This window comes from Prionailurus viverrinus, chromosome D1, assembly GCF_022837055.1.
Source record: "Prionailurus viverrinus isolate Anna chromosome D1, UM_Priviv_1.0, whole genome shotgun sequence".
NCBI lineage: Eukaryota > Metazoa > Chordata > Mammalia > Carnivora > Felidae > Prionailurus > Prionailurus viverrinus.
The window spans coordinates 22,296,373-22,314,690 of record NC_062570.1 but is presented as its reverse complement, the minus strand read 5'-3'; the positions used below and the strand labels follow the sequence as shown (position 1 = coordinate 22,314,690).

Below are 18,318 nucleotides of genomic sequence, written 5' to 3'. Positions count from 1 at the left end.
AGAAAGAGTGATCAAATGAAGGAACAAGATACCCAACTTACCCAGCACGGGAAGCATGGTTCGCTTAGCAAGGAATGATAAAACAAAGCACCAACAATAATAATAGCTAATATATATTGATGATTTGCTCAGTGCCACACTCTAAGCTAAGTGCTCAACATGCACTGCCTAATCACATTCCCATGGCATCCCCATGGGGCTTAGATAAAGGGAGTAACTTGTCACCAAGTGACAAGTGTGTGGACTCAGGCAGGCTGCCTCCACAACCCATACCTGGAACCACTATGCTGCACTGCTTCCTCATAAGCATCACCGTTCAGGCTCTCATTCACTCATTCATTCACTGGTTCACTCATTCACTGTGCATACACTGACAGCCTTTAAGAAATGTACCAGGAGATGGGCTCCCATCCAGCATCTAGGCTGGCCAGGCCCATGCTAGGTCCTCGGGCTATAAAGAGGAGTAAAGCACAATCCCTGAACTCAGAGATCTCAGGTTTTCAGCAACCAAGGGAGATGTAGGAAAGCCTAACTCTGTCTTCAGATCACACTGTTCTATAAGCAGAGAAACTGAGACCGGGCAGGAGGGGAAGGATAGGTCAACCTCAAATCTTTCCTGACTTAATGGGGCAAGTGAAGAGTCCGCTTGCATATTCTAACCAAACCAGGGTTTGTCATCCAGCCCCACCCTTCCCTGGAGACTTTGCAAACATGCTGTGTCACTTCTTGGCCACAGGTGCTCTTGACAGACTCAGCATGTCTTCTGCCTGAATCCCCATTGGCTGCTCTCGTAATGCACAGTGGGAATGTCAACACTCAAGTCAAAACTCAACCATTCCAGAAACTCTACTTAATTTAGACACACATGTCCTACATTCCTCTGGATTTGTGGGCTCACATTTCCACTATTGTAGCATACACTTGAATGCTGCTTTGTACATGTTCTTAAATTTCAAATATGTATACATTAGCTCCCCAACATGATTCTGAACTTCTCAAAGGCAAGGATTAAATGATTTTCTTATATCTCCAAGCATTTGGTAGGAACCTCAGCCTGTGTGAATGCTGATGGCTTGATCCACTGCACACAGACATAATGGTGTGTGTGTGAGTGTGTGTGTGTGTGTGTGTGTGTGTGTGTGTGTGTATGTGCCTGTCTGTCTGAACCAATATGTACAGCAGAAGTATTTATGAGTACAAGTATCAGTGTAAGTATGTGTGGATGAATTCTCCAGCTATTACAGTTATGGAAGCTTAGATACACATCAGCACAATCCGTCAATTTCCAGACGTTATCTCTCATGATAATTTCCTGCCAAATCTTTGAGTTGCAATTAAGAAAGTAGATAATTTGAAACATTTTCCTCTGCATGTTGAGATGGATTATAATCCTAATTTGATAAAGACTCTTAATGACTCATTAGCCACCCTTGGCTTCTCCTCAGGTCATCTAACTTCCCAGGCACTGGGAGGCAGCAATGCTCAGGCCATTACATGTTATTGCTTTAGTAGCACTAAAATCAAAAGATACTACAAAGCCACAATGGCGACACTACAAAGCCACAATGGCGTGCCACAGTGCCACAGCACCATAGCCCTTGAATTCTCTTTTCATCAGCTCCTAGATTTAGTCGTCGGATTTTCTTTTCCTGGCTCTGAACAAAGCCTCTAATTTGCTGATAACCAAAATGCTCTCCCTAGGATCTTTGCACACTGCCCTAAGACTTTGTAGCCTTTCCTCTGCATAGTTGAGCGGCAGCCTCAAACCTCTGGCTCCTAGCCCCATCACAATTTGTTTCCTAGGAAGTGATCCCCAAGTCCAAAGGGTAGGGTTCCTGGAACCAAGAACTATTTCAAGTTGTTTACGGATGATAACTATGTAATAGCTCCCTTTCTTCTTTGGCTGACCAGGGATCAGAAAGCCCAGAAAGCCTTTAGGGAGGTTACCCAACCCATTCATTCCCTTCTCTCCTGACAGAGTGGCACCTCTTCCAGTCCCAGGCGTAAGAGCACTTCTTGGGATAAGCACCGGGTGTTGTATGGAAACCAATTTGACAATAAATTATATCAAATAATAATAATAATAATAATAATAATTAAATGTTTCACAGAAGCCAAAGCCACAGTTTTCTTTGGGTCACCCACTCTAGAATTTCAGACCCCTGACTCTCAGAAAGTTCTTACTCATACACGGACTCATGTGAACATGTGCGCAGCATACACGTACGGATGTTCATGCAGGATGCACATCCACACATCACAGAAGCACAGAGACAGCATGCATACGTGTGTAAAGATTTCTTTGAATAGCCCTTGACCCTGAGATCTGGTAAGTGAGTAAGGAGGAGAGGGAGGCTTAGTCGATCAGCAAACATATCTTTTCTGCATGCCTACTACACGCTAGGCACTGTGCCAGGTGCTGGGGCACAATGTGGCACAGAGAGGAGAACCTGGTGGTGACCAAACATAGCTGGACCAGTGGTTACTGCGCTCAGGAGTTGGAGCAGGTGGGGGTGGCATCCGTGGTCCCCATCAGACTTCTGAGCCAAATTCCATTACATTCCTCCCCCATGTGTGTTCTCACCACTGTCCCTGCTCTACTTTATCCCTGTTGTCTACAGGGTAGGCTTGGGCGAGATAAAAAGCCTCTACTCCCCCACCCCACTCCCGCCCTGCACTTTCGATCAACGTGACAAATGCTCTCTGGGCAGGACCCCTGAGGCTGTCTTCACTGCCACCCACCCCTCCTTCCTTCCCAATGAGTCCAGGGAGATCTGAGCAGAGGGGTGATGGATAGCCTTGTCTTATTGTTCCAGACTCCGAATCCAACAGGGGCCTGGGAGAGCTGTATAAATCAGAGCCTGGGCTGGGCTCTAACCAGCGTGAGGGCTCAGCAAGAGGAATGGAAAGCGAGGGACCATAAAACTGTCTGTGGGCTAAGTCGTTTCATTTCAAGTCAGGGCCAGGGAGAGAAAATGTTTGGTTCTTGGGAGACAGACTCATTTGAAGAGGATGGATAAGCTGGTGGAGGTCTGCCTGTCTGCATGCTCAGAGAGAAGGGGCCTGAGAGAGGCTGGTCCCACAGGAGGGCACTGGATGAGTCCTTGTTTCGGTGTTCACTCATTCCACTACCCAAGAGGGGTGGGGTATGCTCATGTCCCACACTCTGATGACGTTTGGAAAAATTAGTCTCTAGTGAAGATAGATTTTTCACCCCAGATGGCTGAGAAACTATAATTTTCCCTTCTTTGAGCTAGGAACAGCAGCGTGGGGGGTGAGGGGGGGTGGTTAAAAAAAAAAAAAGGCAATGCTGGGCATTGCTCTAACCAGCATCAAACCAGGATCAGATAGAGGGAGGAGTCATTCCCATTTCATTTACCGAAACTTGAATGGAGCAGCTACTGTGTATCATACACCGAGCTGGGTAGCAGGGGGCACAGAATGACGTGGCCCTGCTCTCAAGGAGCTCCTAGTCTAGTGGGAGAGACAGAGAGGCAGTCTCATAAATCAGTGGCATGTAATTCAGTGTCCATTATCACAGCACCTATGACAAATCGCTGCACTTACTGATTTGCCTGTCATTCTCTCATTAGACTGGAAGCTCCTTGAAAAGAGAAAGGGAAGGAACCAATATTTAAGTGCTAATTATAGGCTCCCAATAGGCACTTTATAGTCATTTTATATCCACCATAATACTTCATGGCATATCTTATTATCCTCATTTTACAGATAGGAAGATTGAGGCTTAGAAAGGTTAATTCACTTGCTCAAGGCCAAAGATAGTATGTGGGAGAGCCAGCACTCAACCCAAGTTGGCATGTTCCCACACACTGCCCAGAGTTTCACTCATCTTGTGCCTTTAGCTCTGGAAGCAGTATCCAACTCAGGAAGCTATTGATTATACAAGGGAGGGAGGGGTAGAGAGGAGTGTGTGGCTAATGTGGGGTGGGTGGGTCAGGAAGACTTTGCAGAGGAAGGGATTACTGAACAAATAGAATAACAAGTAGAACAAGTAGAATTGGCCAAAATGACAAGAGATGAAAGTCAATGTAGGTGGAAACCACATGTGTAAAATGACATGGAGGCATGAAATAGCATCATGTGTGTTAGCCATCTATTCAAAAGTTCCCTGCTGCATCCATGACCTCCTCTACCCCTCCAGTTCCAGGCCTAAGGAACAAGAGCTCAGCAGTGACCCAACAGGACATCTGTACTATTCAGTGCAGTATGTTTCTTTTGCCGTTATTATTGTTATCTTTCCTGGGACTAGATTATAAGATCCAGGTAGGATCCAGTCTGCTTTACTCATAAGTATAATTCCAACTTCTAGAATGGTGCCTGATTCATTTTGGAATGAGTGACAGAAGTGGACCAGGAAAAGGGGGGTGTTCTCTACATCTCTGCCTTCCCACAAGGCTGGTATAATTGGGCCAGACTAGGAGTCTGTTTGGGGTCAGGGAAACCATTTGAAGGCCAGACAGGCATTGAGATGAGGTGAGGCCCAGGGTTCTCGAGCAGTTGGCAGAGGCTGGCCCTGCCTTCTCTGTCTTCCCTGCTTCCTCCTCTCTAGTTCAGGAGCCAAAACTAGGATGTGGGCTCAGAGAAAGGGGGCCACAGAACTGACCTTGGACCTGCCCCTAATCTTCAGCTTATGCTAACAGGATGGGTCTTTGTGGGGCAGAAGCCTGAGGAACACCAATATTTAAGGAACAACACAAAGCTGAGGAGCCTACAAGGGAAACTGAGGAGAGCCCAGGGAGCTGTGGGACCCAAAATGACACCCAGTCACCCACCCATATTCTTCTATAGCTTAGTGGCTATCACCCCACAGAAGCCTGTGGGTCACCATTCAACTTCTAGAAATGACAAAGGCATCAACCAAGGACAAGAATGACAGAGAAAAAAAACAGTGGGCTAAAGAGTTTCACAATTAGTTTTAGTTTTAGTTTTAGCTTTTGTTTTATTTTTTTAAAGTTTATTTATTTATTTTGAGACGGTGGAGGGGCAGAGAGAATCCCAAGCAGGCTCTGCACTGTCAGCATAGAGCCTTATATGGGACTCAAATTCAGGACCTGTGAGATCATGACCTGGGCCGAGATCAAGAGAAGGTTACTTAACGACTGAGCCACCCAGGAGCCCCCACAATTAGTTTTTTAAACAAAACAAAGAGGGAAGATTGGTATTGGATCCACAGAAAGAGTAAAGTCACAAGCCAAGGGCCTACAGTGGGGACTGATTCACTCTGCAGAGCCCTGAAAGGTTCAGCCCTCCGAGGCTCTAAGCACCATGGTCCTGGGGCCAGACACCCAGATGGACAGGGGGCATTGGTAGGAGCTCTGTTTATAAAAGGGGTTTCCACTCTCCCCAAACAGCCAGTAAGCTATATTTCTTTACCCTCCAGCAAATGAGACTTTTCTTTGGAGGAACTGAATAAGAACAATATTGGAGTTGGGAACACCAAGTATGGTGGAGGGTGAATGAATTAAGGGAGATCTGCATGCTAAACTGTGTGACCTTTAGCCCTTTCGCTGGCCTTGCTAGCAACTCCCCCACACCACTAACCAATAGATTGGAAGATTCTTTGAACAACTGAAAAGCTACAGAGAGAACTCCAGTTACTGATATTTGAAGTTCCCTCAATAAAAAGACTTACTTACTTTTTTTTTTTTTTAATGCTTATTTATTTTTGAGAGAGAGAAACAGAGTGCAAGTAGGCGAGGGGCAGAAAAAGAGGGGGACACAGAATCCGAAGCAGGCTCAAGGCTCTGAGCCATCAGCACAGAGCCCAATGGCTCAAACCCATGAACTGTGAGATTGTGACCTGAGCTGGAGCTGGACGCTTAGCCGACTGAATCACCCACGTGCCCCAAAAGATTCACTTTTCACTTGATCACCCTATGTAAAGTCCACTAGTTAACAAACTGTACCATTTACATAATAAGTTTCCAAAATCAACTTTCAGTGCCTCCTTCTTAAATATAAATAGTCAAGAATCAGAAGATACTTAAAGAAAGATTCAAACTTGATAAAAGGAGATAGATATAACCAGAAAAAAAGATCTGACGCGATAGAGATTTTGCAAGGAGGAATAAAAAAAAAATTCAAAAAGGGCAATAACACCCATTCAAGAAGATAAGAGGAAAGGTTGCATCCAAAAAACAATAAGGGATTACAATAAAAAAGAAAAAAAATTAAATGAAAAAAGCCTCTCTGAAATTAAAAATATAACTAAAGTTTTTTTCAAAAACTCATAAGATTTAGAAGACAAAGTTGAGGAATACTTCCAAACAGGGAAACAAAAAAGAGAGACTTAAATAATAGGAGAGAAATAAAATACATTAATCTAATTATCCCAGCACAAAGAATGAAAAAAAGATATCTACCAAAGCCCACCACCATCATCATTGTGATTTTATGAGACTGACATGCTGCCTACTCAACTTAGGTGGCCAGTTATTCTGATTTTAAATCAGGAGGGATAAGTAAAAATTCCTACAATCTTCTAAGGAGAAAAAGAAACAGGTAAAGGAAACAAGAATCAGACTATTAAACTTCTTCAAAAGTAGCATTACGTGTTAAAAGACAACAGAGAAATGCCTTCTAAATTCTGAAAGAAAATATTTTTAAATCTAGAATTCTGTACTCAAGTAAATTATCAATCACACATCAGAGTAGTGTAGAGATATTTCCAGATAGCCAATGACTCAAGACAATTACTTCTTTTTTTTTAAATTTTTAAAAATGTTTTTATTTATTTTTGAGACAGAGAGAGACAGAGCATGGGCAGGTGAGGGGCAGAGAGAGAGGGAGACACAGAATCTGAAGCAGGCTCCAGGCTCTGAGCTGTCAGCACAGATCCCAACGTGGGGCTCAAACTCACAGACTGCGAGATCATGACCTGAGCTGAAGTCAGATGCTTAACCAACTGAGCCACCCAGGAGCCCCAAGACAATGACTTCTAAAGTACCCATTCTTAAGAAATTATTGGAGAGGGGCTCTAGGCTGGCTCAGTCAGTAGAGCATGTGACTCTTGATCTCAAGGTTGTAAGTTTCAGCCCCACATTAGGTGTAGAGATTACTTAAAAATAAAATCTTTAAAAAAGAGAGAAGTTATTGGAGAATGGAAGTTAGCAATTTAGTTAGGTGATAATGTAATAAAGAAGACAGAGAATTCAGGAAATAGGGACTCCAACATAAGAAGGCAGTAAAAGAAATATTCAAAATGATGGTAAAGGGAAGCCTCAGAATAAGTTATGTAGTATTCTAATTCTAAAATCAGCCAATCCAGATTGGAACAGAGAAACAAAAGGTTCTTAGATAACTGTAAGGGGAAAAATGGGACAGATGAGCTTGAGTGTATGCAAAATAGTATTACCAGGTATGTAGTAGAGTTGTTGAACCATTAGAAAAAAAATAATTATAAGCACATTTGGACATCAGATCAATAAAAAAGGAGGCAGTTATTAACTCCAGGAAAAACAAAGAATTGTACAAAAGAGGACACATAATCACAGTGCACTACTTGATGCAGGAGTAAATAATATTTGCATAATCATTAGTATATAAACACTAAACATCAATTTAACAAAAAAAAAAAGTTTATGTTGGGAGAGATAGAATGAAGGGGACATGCAGGGATGGCATTGGGGGAAACTAAGTTCTCATCTACCATGACAGAGAGTCAATATATAATTTCGAGGGGCGTATGGGTGGCCCAGTCAGCTAAGCGTCCGACTTCAGTTCATGTCATGATCTTATGGTTAATGGGTTCAAGCCCTGCCTTGGGCTCTGTGCTGATGGTTCAGGGCCTGGAGCCTGCTTCAGATTCTGTGTCTCCCTCTTTCTCTGCCCCTACCCCACTTGCACTCTGTTTCTCTCTCTCAAAAATATATATACATTAAAAATGTTTTTAAAAACATGTATAAAATATATAATTTCTAAAATTAATAAATCAAGAAATAGTAATATAAGCATATTATTTAAAAACATGGCAATATATACAAATGACAAACGAGCTGTAAGAGTTGAGGTTGACTGCCTTGGAGAATGGAACATGGGAATGTGAAAGGCTGAAGCAAGGCAACTGCTGATTTCCAAACTATGCATATATATTCTTTGATTAAAATGAAAATTAAATTTTTGAAAAAGAGTCTCTGTGGCTCACATACAGTCCAGCTTAGTAGCTTCTCATGATATAACAACAGATGATAATCTGGGGCCAAAGTTCTGGCCAAAATAAATGAAGCATTTTTATGTCAGTGTCTGCATATATCCCTTGGATATATGGAGACCTGACACAGTGGCCAGTGGTCAATAGGCTTCAAAGATTAAGAACTCCGATCCTGACCCACAGTTGTGGACATTACAGGCAATTCTCAAACATATCATAGTTCATGTCTGGACATGCTCGTCTCTCTGATTAGAAGAAACAAACCTCCCAAGCCCCTAACAAGGTGAACTTCTCTTCAACCTTTAAAACTCTTCTAGGCTATCACCTCTCCTAGAAAGTCCTTCCTGATGCCTCCTCTCTGAAGAGTTACTTGTTCCCTCTTTCAGCCTACTTCTGAATCATCTGTGTCTCCATCCAGCAAAGCATCCAACCCCGTGTGATTCAGTTGGAAATAAGCTGTCTCTCCAGCTACTCTGTGATCCTCTCTCTAGTCATCAGCTTGTGCTAGTTATGCTGCAGGATAAACAACCACAGAATCTCAGTCACTCACCACACAAAGGTTTATCTCTCATCATGTTATATATTGGCTGTGGCTCTGGCTCCACTCCATGTTTTCTCTTTATGTGGGTCTTATTCTGGACATGCCATTCTCCTGGCAGAAAGAAAAGAGAAAATGTGTGTGGGACCACAAAATGTTCCCGAAAGCCTCTGCTCAAAAGTGACATATCACTTCTGCTTAATTTCCATTGGCCAAAGCCAGTCACATGATGAAGTCTGATGTCAATGGCACAGATAAGCATAATCCTGTCACAGGGAGAGGCAGTAAACAATAGGGTATAATAATACCATCTACGACAATCTGCTTGGTGGGACCCACATCTTATTTTTATATCCTGCACCTAACACAGTGTTTGGCACCAAAGTAGTATTCAAGGCATCTTCGTTGACTTGAACAGAATTGTCAAATAATAACTTAGCCTCATATACAACCTGAGAACAGAAGGAGATTTGAAAAGGGCCTAAAAAAATGAAAAGGGCTTAACGTAGAGCTGGAAGGGTACCAACAAGCTCATGGTATGTGGAACAGCACTGAGTTTGGAGCCGATACACTTGGGTTTCAGGTCAGACTCTGAAAGTCATTTCACCCCTCTGGGCTCATCTTTAAAATGAAGGAGATGAGGGCACCTGGGTGGCTCAGTCAGTTAAGCTTCTAGCTCTTGGTTTCGGCTCGGGTCATGATCTCACAGTTCGTTAGTGTTAGTTCGAGCCCCACATAGGGCTCTGCGCTGACAGTGCAGAGCTTGCTTGGGATTGTCTCTCTCTCTCTCTCTCTCTCTCTCTCTCTCTCCCTCCCTCTCTCTCTGACCCTCCCCTGCTCATGCTTGCTCTCTTTCTCAAAATAAATAAATAAACTTAAAAAAAATAAATAAAATGAAGGTGATGAGGTAGAGGATCTCTAGGATCCTTTTCAGTTTTAACCTTTTGGGAGTCTGTCATAGAACACCTCAACCTGGTTTCCTTAGGACCTGCTTGCCAATCTGCCGACTTCTATTACGGTACCCAGTTCTACAATTGAGAAGGAAATAAGCCCCAAAGTCACATCGCAGGCTAAAATGAATTTCTAAAAACCGAAAATTCGATGATGACAATAAAAGAAAATAAAATTACACTTCTGAAATGAATGTGTTTTCAACAAACATGTTAAGTGGCAAATGTTTTCTTTAAAACAAACCATTTTCTGTTTTGAGCACATTGTTCTAGACAGAGGAGAATCCATTACACGAAAGCTACTTATCACGACATTACAGAGGGGTGATTATACATCCGAATGTCCCCACTCTGAGTTCTGGTTCACAAATGGAAATCATCACATAAGTAGAAGCCATCCCACACATAGTGAGAGTTTGTTGTTTGTGGAATGAATAAATATGTGTCTTGGCTGAACTCCTTGGGTTATTGAAGCTATCATTACCAATCCAATGCAGCCCTATTGCTCTGTATCTGGACCTAGTCATACTTTTTTTTTTTTTAAGTTTTTAGGAAAAAAAAAATCTAAGAAAGGGTTGAGAAATCCTGTAGCTCATGGGCTGATGTACTAAGAGAATTATTTAACAGCTACTGGGTCCTAAGCCCTGTGTTCTCAACAGTAGAAAGCAAATATTGTGATGATCCTGTTTGATTAGAGAAATTTGTACTCTTAAGTTTCCACCCATAAACCACAGATGTCAGCCCACGTACCCACCACCACCAGACAATAACAACATGTACATATCATTCACTGTATGCCAGGACTGTTCTGAGTTCTTTACATATATTAACTCATAACAATCATAGCAACCAGAGGCAATGGGTACTATTACTATCTCCATTTTACTGATGGGGGAATCAAAAGTACAGAAAGGTTGATTAACCTGCCCAAGGTCACACACTGACTGGCGGGGCTAGGCTTTGAGCCCAGGCAATCAGGCTCCAGAGTCTGTTCTAAAGTCCCCTCTGCATTATATTGCCTGGGGGTGGAGCATGCTACCAAATGAGTCGGGATCATTCTTGGATATAGATGTAGCCTGGAACCATAAGCATACCATCACTCCCTCACCCTTAAAGACCCTTCCCACCTGTACCTGCACCAGCCTAGGAGTCTGTGACTCCCACCCTCTGATCGTGGGTGTAGTGAGTGGTGTTCCTCAAACACCAGGAAGGGTAATTTTTCAGGTGTATATCATCTGTCCTTATCCATTTCCAAGTTTCTGGACTGCATGTCCCCTTGCCTGGATGAGTGTCAGGAAAGGTAACCGAGCCCTGATACAGCAAGGTCCAGTTTCTAGTAGCCAGAGCACTGCAATCAGCAAGCAGGGCTCTTTCTTATAAAAACCAATCAATACTGTCCCATCCCACATCCTCAATCTTTCCTGCTCCTCGGTCTATAACTGCTATTGATTACATCAGAGCAGGGAAGCAAATGCCAAGATATATCAATCACCAAGGTGGCAAAGAGACTTTATTAAAACCATTACACCTTCTTCTATTTTCCTGCCCACCCCTGTTTCCTCAGCCCAATGGCCATTTCTTTTGGAAGGTTTCCAAGAACTTTGCAGACATGATCTGATGGCTGGTGGAATTTCCTCTATTTGGGGAAAATTTAGACCCAGAGAAGGAGCAAGAACAAGTCCCATGGTGAGAAGATGGAAACCAGGTGTGTGAAAATATGTGCATGTGTCTGTGCGGTATATATATATGAAAATGTGCACGTACATATGTTTGTTTAAAGAAAAACCTAGAACTTCGTCACATTTCAGAAACATTTTGTAATTATCGCTGAAATTTTTACAAATCAATTCCTTCTGGTCGCTTAATGTCCTTCACTAAGTGGTTTAATTGTGAAATTTCACTTTATAATTGGGTTCATTTTAATGCAGAAAGAGGTAGATTTGCATAAGCAAATGACAAACAGTTAACAAAATCCATTAGCAGAGAAGCAGGAATCCGAAGAGCCACACACCCTGGGTTGTTGGTTTCCAGTCAAAACCTGTGCTAAGGAAGTTGCTGGCCAAACCCAGACCAACCTCTGCGGCCCCTAACCAGACAGAGGGGAAGGACGAAAGGCATTTCAAATGCTTTCGTGCATTATTAGGATAGCCTGTCAATGTGGCAGGAGAGACAAGGTGAAGGAAAATTTTTGCTTGTCAGTGAAAGACCAGATTCTTTGCAACTCCAGGCAAGGATTTAAAAAAGATCAGTTTTACCCAGCTCCTTTACAGTTCTTTTTCCAGGTGAAGAGTCCTGGACTCAGAGTAGAAGGGAGTAGAGAGACTCTGATTTCTGGTCCTCATTCTGCCACTAACCAGCAAGGATCTTCCTGCTGAGGCCTCCATTAGATCGTATCTGGATATCTGTTTCTTAAAGCTCCTACTGTCATTACCAGTAATTGACAAATTCTTTCACTCATTCACTCAACAAATATATATTGAGTCCTTGCTAGGAATGGGTCCTATAGACATTACAGAGAATCACAAGGAGATGGGGTGAGGGCTAAGCTAAGAAATATAAATAAACAGTAGAGAAGGTCCTGCCCTCATGGAACTGATGTTATGGACTGAATTGCGTCCCCTTAAAGTTTACAGGCTGACAGGACTAGTGTCCTTCTGAGAAGAGGAAGAGACACCGGCGATCTCTCTCTCTCCATGCACACACAGAGAGGATGCCATGGGAGGGCGCTGTGAGAAGATGGCCAACTGCAAGCCAGGAAGGCATGCTGCACCAGAAACCAACCCATCTGACACCTTGATCTCGGACTTGCCAGCCTCCAGAACCGTGAAAAAATGAAGTTCTGCTGTTTAAGTCACCAAGCCTGTAGTATTTTGTTGCAGCAGCTGGAGGAGACTAATACGTCAGGGGAGGAGGGAAAGGCACAGTACTATGCCAAGGGAGCACAGGCTGGAGTGCCTTGCCCAGTCTAGGGGACGAGGGAAGGTTTTGCAGAGGACCTGCCACCGAAAAGGTCAGGAGAACCGGCAGGGGAAAGGCGTGAGGTGGTGGGCAGTTCTTGGGACAGGACACTCACGTGTGTGAAGACCTGCAGGTAAGAGGAGTAAGTTCAGTTGGGGGAGCCAAACACACTTCTTTGTGGATGGAGCCTGAAGTATCAGAGGAAGAGTATAGCAAGAGTGGGGCTGAGGAGGTAAGGGGAGCCAATTGGGGGAGGTTTCATAAACAAACATGTCCCTGAAGATCGCTGCCCCCCCCCCCCCAAAAAAAGTAGGCTCCACACAAGCATAGAGTCCAATGCAGGGTTTGAAGTCACAACCTTGAGATCAAGACCTGAGCTGATATCAAGAGGAGGACTCTTTGGGGCACCTGAGTGGCTCAGTCAGCTGGGCATCTGACTCTTGGTTTCAGCTCAGGTCATGATCTCGTGGTTCGTGAAATCGAGCTCCACACTGGGCTTTGTGCTGACAGCGCAGAGACTGTTTGGGATTCTCTCTCTCCCCCTCTCTCTCTGCCCTTCCCTGCTCTCACTCTCTCTCTCTCTCTCTCAAAATAAATAAATAAACTTTAAAACCTTAAAAAAAAAAAAAAAAAAGAGTTGGACCCAGGTCACCCACGTGCCCCATCCCCAAAGATCTCAAAGGCCAAGGAGCTGCCATACCTATTGCAACTTTGGACTCATGCCATTGACACGTCCAATTCTGAAAAGATGCCAACACGGGTTCTGCAGGCACAGAGTAATAGCTTTTCTTGCCACCCAGTGAAATCTCTGTGTGTTTGCATATGTTCCTTGTGGAAATGCTTCGTTTCTTTATCCACAAGCTTCCTCCTTGCCTTTTGAAGCATCTTCTGGGACAGCCTCTTCTTCAGGTACTTGCCTTCAGTTCTGCAAAATTCCTCTGCTTTTTGTTAATAATTGCTAGTACTTATTGAGTTAGCTAATGCCAACCACACACCAGGCCCTGTTTTAAGGGCTTTATGTATATTAGCTTTTTTAATCATCACAACAACCCTATGAAGTAGATTCTGTTAACTCCAGTTTATGGATAAGGAAACTGAGCACAGAGAGATTAAGGCACTTGCCTGGGGCCACTCAGCTAAATGGAGAAGCCAAGATTAAAACCAGGGCAGTTTGGCTCCGGTGTCCATACTTTTAACGACTACTAGGCTCTATTGTCTTTGGGGCAAAAAAAAAAAAAAAAAAAAAAAAAGACCGAGAAACTGAGGTCAGTCAGGTTCCCAAGGGCAGTTGAAGTCTGGGGGTCCTTCTGATTCCAGAGTCTATGCTCTTAACCTCTTGAGGGAATGAAGAAGCAGCAGCTGGCTTGGGGAGTGACTCAGGAAGTAGACTAAATAGAACTACCATGGAGTTGTTGAAGAAGAAGGAAGAGAGAGAGCTGGAGAGAAGTAGGAAGTTGCAGTAACACTCTGGTTTCTGGGTAAACCATACAACCAAACCTTCATCATTTTGTGCCACTTCATTCATTTGTTCACTCATTCTCCCAGCCATTTAACAAATGCTTATTGGGAACCTATTCTGTTTCAGGCATTGGGCTGGGAAAGTGGGAAAGAGGAGCAGGTGGGTACTGAGAATGGCCATGAACCTCACCAGCACCTTCCCCTTGCCCTCATCTGAGAAGCTTTATATTCATCTAAGAAGGACTTTACATTCGAGGGGGTGGAGTTGATATATAAATAAATTCAACACATTATTACAGTGTGATTATATATATCCATATATGCCCATCTATCTATAAAGCATTAAAAGGAGGACAGCCTATCTCTGCCTAAAACAGGCAGGTAGGGCATTGCTTTGAAGAAGGTCCCCTTTGAGCCAGCCATGAAGGATGATAGGAATATCGTAAGAGAGGAGCTGGGCTCCACGGAGCTTCCCTGGAAAGTATGTATGTAGCAGATCCCCAAATTCCTGGAACAGAGTCATAGAATTAGAGAACATTCACACTGAAAGGAGGCTTAGAGGTCACCTGGCCCCACCCCTTTATCCACAGATGGCAAAGTGGGGCCAGGCCTGGGGTGAGGCAAACCAAACGTTATGGGAGCATTTCCTCTCATGGCCCTGCAAGTGTGGCCCGGCCCTAGCCCCTGCCCTGGAACCGAGGCACAGCTTTACTGGGTTCAAACAACCAGTCAAGGGCCAACAGTACCTTGCAAGAACCCCAGCCACCTCCACCCCAATTTTCTGGGCTTTGTGATTCATGGTTTGTGTGGAGAGCAAGGCAAATGGAAAAGAAGATGGAGAGGAGTCTAGAAAGTCACCATGATTTCCGGCTTGTATTACTGAAGAGACAACTCTAAATGTCCACCTCCATCACCCTTGCACTCTCAAGTTCCCAGCTTCCCCATCCCCAAGGCTTTTTTTTTAAATGTTTGTTTATTTGTTTGTTTGTTTGTTTGTTTGTTTGTTTAGAGGGAGAGAGAAAGAGAGCACTCACGCAGGGGACGGGTAGAGAGAGAGGGAGAGAGAATCTCAAGCAGCCTGGTGATGTCAGCACAGAGACCCATGCAAAGCTCAATCCCAGGAACCCAACCAGGAGTTCATGACCTCAGCTGAAATCAAGAGTTGGATGCTTAACTGATTGAGCCATCCCCACCCCCAAGTCTTATATTTAAAAGTAAGGATATCTTTCTCGTAATGTCCTTCCCTCTCCTCTCTCTGCTACCCACTCTTCCAACGCCACACCTCCCCAACATTTCTTTCAGCTTCAGATTCTCTTTTCAGCTGGCCGCCAGGAGCCCTGCAAACGTCCACCACGAAGGTCGCAGGGATGCAGTTCAACAATCTGCCAGCAGGGGGCAGGCCTGCCGCGAGCCCGGATGCTGCCCAAGCCTCCCAGCCCCCAGCCCAGTCACAACTCCTTAGAGATGCAAATTGAGAAGCAGCCTTCCTAACCCGAGAGGGCTGCTAATTCTCTGACGAGTATGCAGATTTCCATCCTGCCTTTGCCTGGGTTTATTTGTTTTACTTTGCAATAAATTTAATACAGACTCCCTGAAGCAGAGAGGCAGATGGACTATAAACTCTGCATTTTGAGCAGCCTTAGTTACTAGGTTAGTGTGGTTTTTGATCCCTACTTAAATTATATCTATGAAATTTGACATGGATTTGGGTCTGGGCTTTGCTGGCTCCTTGGTGCTCTGGAGCTGCTTCTAGGGAATTTACAAGGGTTGATTTGATTATTGGGACTTTAATTTCTCATGGAGGCTAACGAGCAGGCTGGGAAGCCTGGCTGGGGTGGAACAGGAAGATGGGAAAGTGAGAAAGAAGTAAGTTGGGTTGCTACATGCCCCAGTTAGGCGGGGCCAGTACTGTTTTCCCACGCCCCTGGCTGGGCCCTAAGTCAGACAAGCTGAGGACCTAAGGCAGGAAGCCTGTGCTGCTCCCCTCCCCAGGGAGAGTCACGCAGCCCAAAGTGCCCACAAGAAGTTCAGAGTCCAGGAAAAAAAAATCAGACGCACATATGGGGCAGACATAACCAAAACATCCATAAAGAAGCATTAACAAGAACGGGGTTAAGCTGGCGTTGTATAACAATGTAAATTGGACATGGGGGGATGTGGCAGAGGGGAGAAAACTGCTACTCACCCCTCCTATTAACACCTTTGCCTCACTCATGCTGCAGTGTGCAGCCTTCTCCCCTGCTGCCTTTCACAGACTGCTGAAGAAAAGGCATAGCGAGCTAGGAGCGTGACAAGCTGGGTTCTTGTCTCAGCTTCACGGGGTACGTCTTTGTCCCAGTGTTCCAATGTTGATTAATATGTTTAATTTCTCTGAGACTCGGTTTCCCTGTCTGCAAAATCAGAATCACCCGATTATTACGAGGGCCAAGTAAGATAATCGGGGTAAGAATGCCTGTATGCAGCAAAGGATGAGACCAGAAAAAGTGTGTAAGGGACAGGTGTCCTTAGACAGTTGCGATCAATGATAAGAGTAGGAAGCCCTCGGGACAGGGGGAGTCTGTGAAGGGAATTTCAGTGAGACCTATATCTGTTCTATCCTTGTACCTAAAACCTGTCAGTGGGCCCTATGCCCACGGCATGAGTGGGGCCCCCAAAGGCAGACGAGGTGTAGTGGCCAGCTGCCTAACTTGGTCCTGCTCACCTGCACACGAAACCTACCTGCCAGCAGAGAAGGACCGGCCGGGGCATCGGAGAAGGTTCAAGCAGCAGCAGATTCCAGGGACTGTTGTGCACACCTCTGAGGGCCTGGGCCACCCTGGCAGTGGGAGATGGGCAGAGAGGTGGGGGTGCAGCCTCACCTTGCCCCAAGAGAAATCCCAGAGCCCAGGCAGAGCCTGAGACAGGAAAGGGAGGCCAGCCCCCCTTCCTCTGCCTCCCTTCTCTGCACCTCTGCATCCTTCAGCCAGAGGCTGAAGCAAGAAAGGGAAGTTGAGGGGGTGATGAAAGGAATGTGTTTAAAGAGCTAAGAAAAGCAAAGGTTTAGGAGTCACCCAAGTAAAGGGGCAGAAAGAAGGAAGAGGGCAGATAAAGGAGAAAAGGAAGGAGCCAAGGACATGTTGACATTTGTTCCTTCCGCATAGGGGAGAATCCCCAGAAAGGAAAAGAAGTACAAGAGGAGCAGAGTAGAACCAGAGAAAGGAAACAGCCTGATTCCCATGGAGGAGGGGGTGGGGTGCCGGGGAGGTAGAGGCTGAGCCGAAATGGAAATGAGGGGCTTGGTCACCATGGAGAGAGAAGCTGGAAGCTTGGCAGCAGTTTGTCTATTAGGAGGAAAGGAGGGGAATCAAAGAAGCTGTGGGCGTGTCTACACACACAACCGAATTGGAAAATAACTAGCTGAATTCAGCCCAAAGCAGGGGATGGAGGGGGATGGGGGCAGAAAGACTGGCTAAATTCTCTCCAAAACAACAAAACCTGCCCCACTCACTTCTCCATCCTACCTGCCACCCCCCACCCCAATAACGCACTGAATTAAAAGTGAGCTGTCAAGATCCTGTTAAAGGAAATTTGGTGACTTCCCACCCCCCAAACCAGAAGCAGTCTGATGATTTGTGTGTGCAAGGGAAAGGAAACGGAAGGCAGCAGAGACAGAGGTAGGGTGGCAAGGAGGGGCAGGGGTGCAGGCAGAAGCAAGGAGAACCAGTCAGACACCTTGGTCTTCAGAGAACCTCCTGAGGAAGGATGAAGAAATCTAGCAAGTACGAGCCACAAGGCCAAGAGGATGACCACACAAGTTCTCCGGAACTGTGGCAGGGGCAATGCCACCCTGAGACCCACTGCCAGGCTTCTGCCTGACCCTGTGCATTAGAAAGGCTCACACTGGCACTCCTCCAGGTGCACCCTCCCCAGGGCCGTTGGGCAAGAGCCTTGCTCCCCCTTGCAGGTCACGTTCCACATACCCAGGCAGGCAAGGACGGCTGTTTGGGTGAGACTGGAGGTGGAGTGGGGGGTATGCCCCTGCCCAGAGGGTGCGGGCAGATCTTGGGAGCGGAGACACTGACCACAAGGCTCCTCACAGTGCGGAACGATGTGGTGATAGGACTTGGGGGACGTGGTGCTTGGCCGGGACCCCCACTTGCATGCTTGCCTTGGCCAGGAAATGTCTGCAGCTGTCCTCAGCAGAGGAGAGCCCGGCTTTACACCTAGAGATCAGGACACTGAAAAAAGTAAGGAATCCAAGGCTG

General features: G+C 45.2%; 1 protein-coding gene across 13 annotated transcripts in view; it reads right to left on the bottom strand.

Moving 5' to 3' along the window:
* The window catches only part of PKNOX2 (PBX/knotted 1 homeobox 2), a 318,577-nt gene that overhangs the window by 274,335 nt on the left and 25,924 nt on the right, over positions 1-18,318 (bottom strand). For 9 of the 13 annotated variants that reach the window (XR_007156113.1, XM_047876879.1, XM_047876872.1 and 6 more), the window contains one exon: positions 8,721-8,822. The exons of 2 other annotated variants lie outside the window; for them this stretch is intronic. The gene's annotated coding sequence lies outside the window, so the exon portion shown is untranslated. Of the gene's footprint in view, positions 1-8,720; positions 8,823-13,316; positions 13,542-16,792; positions 17,249-18,318 lie in introns of those variants that run through there. 2 more of the 13 variants (XM_047876880.1, XM_047876878.1) reach the window with 2 other exon arrangements.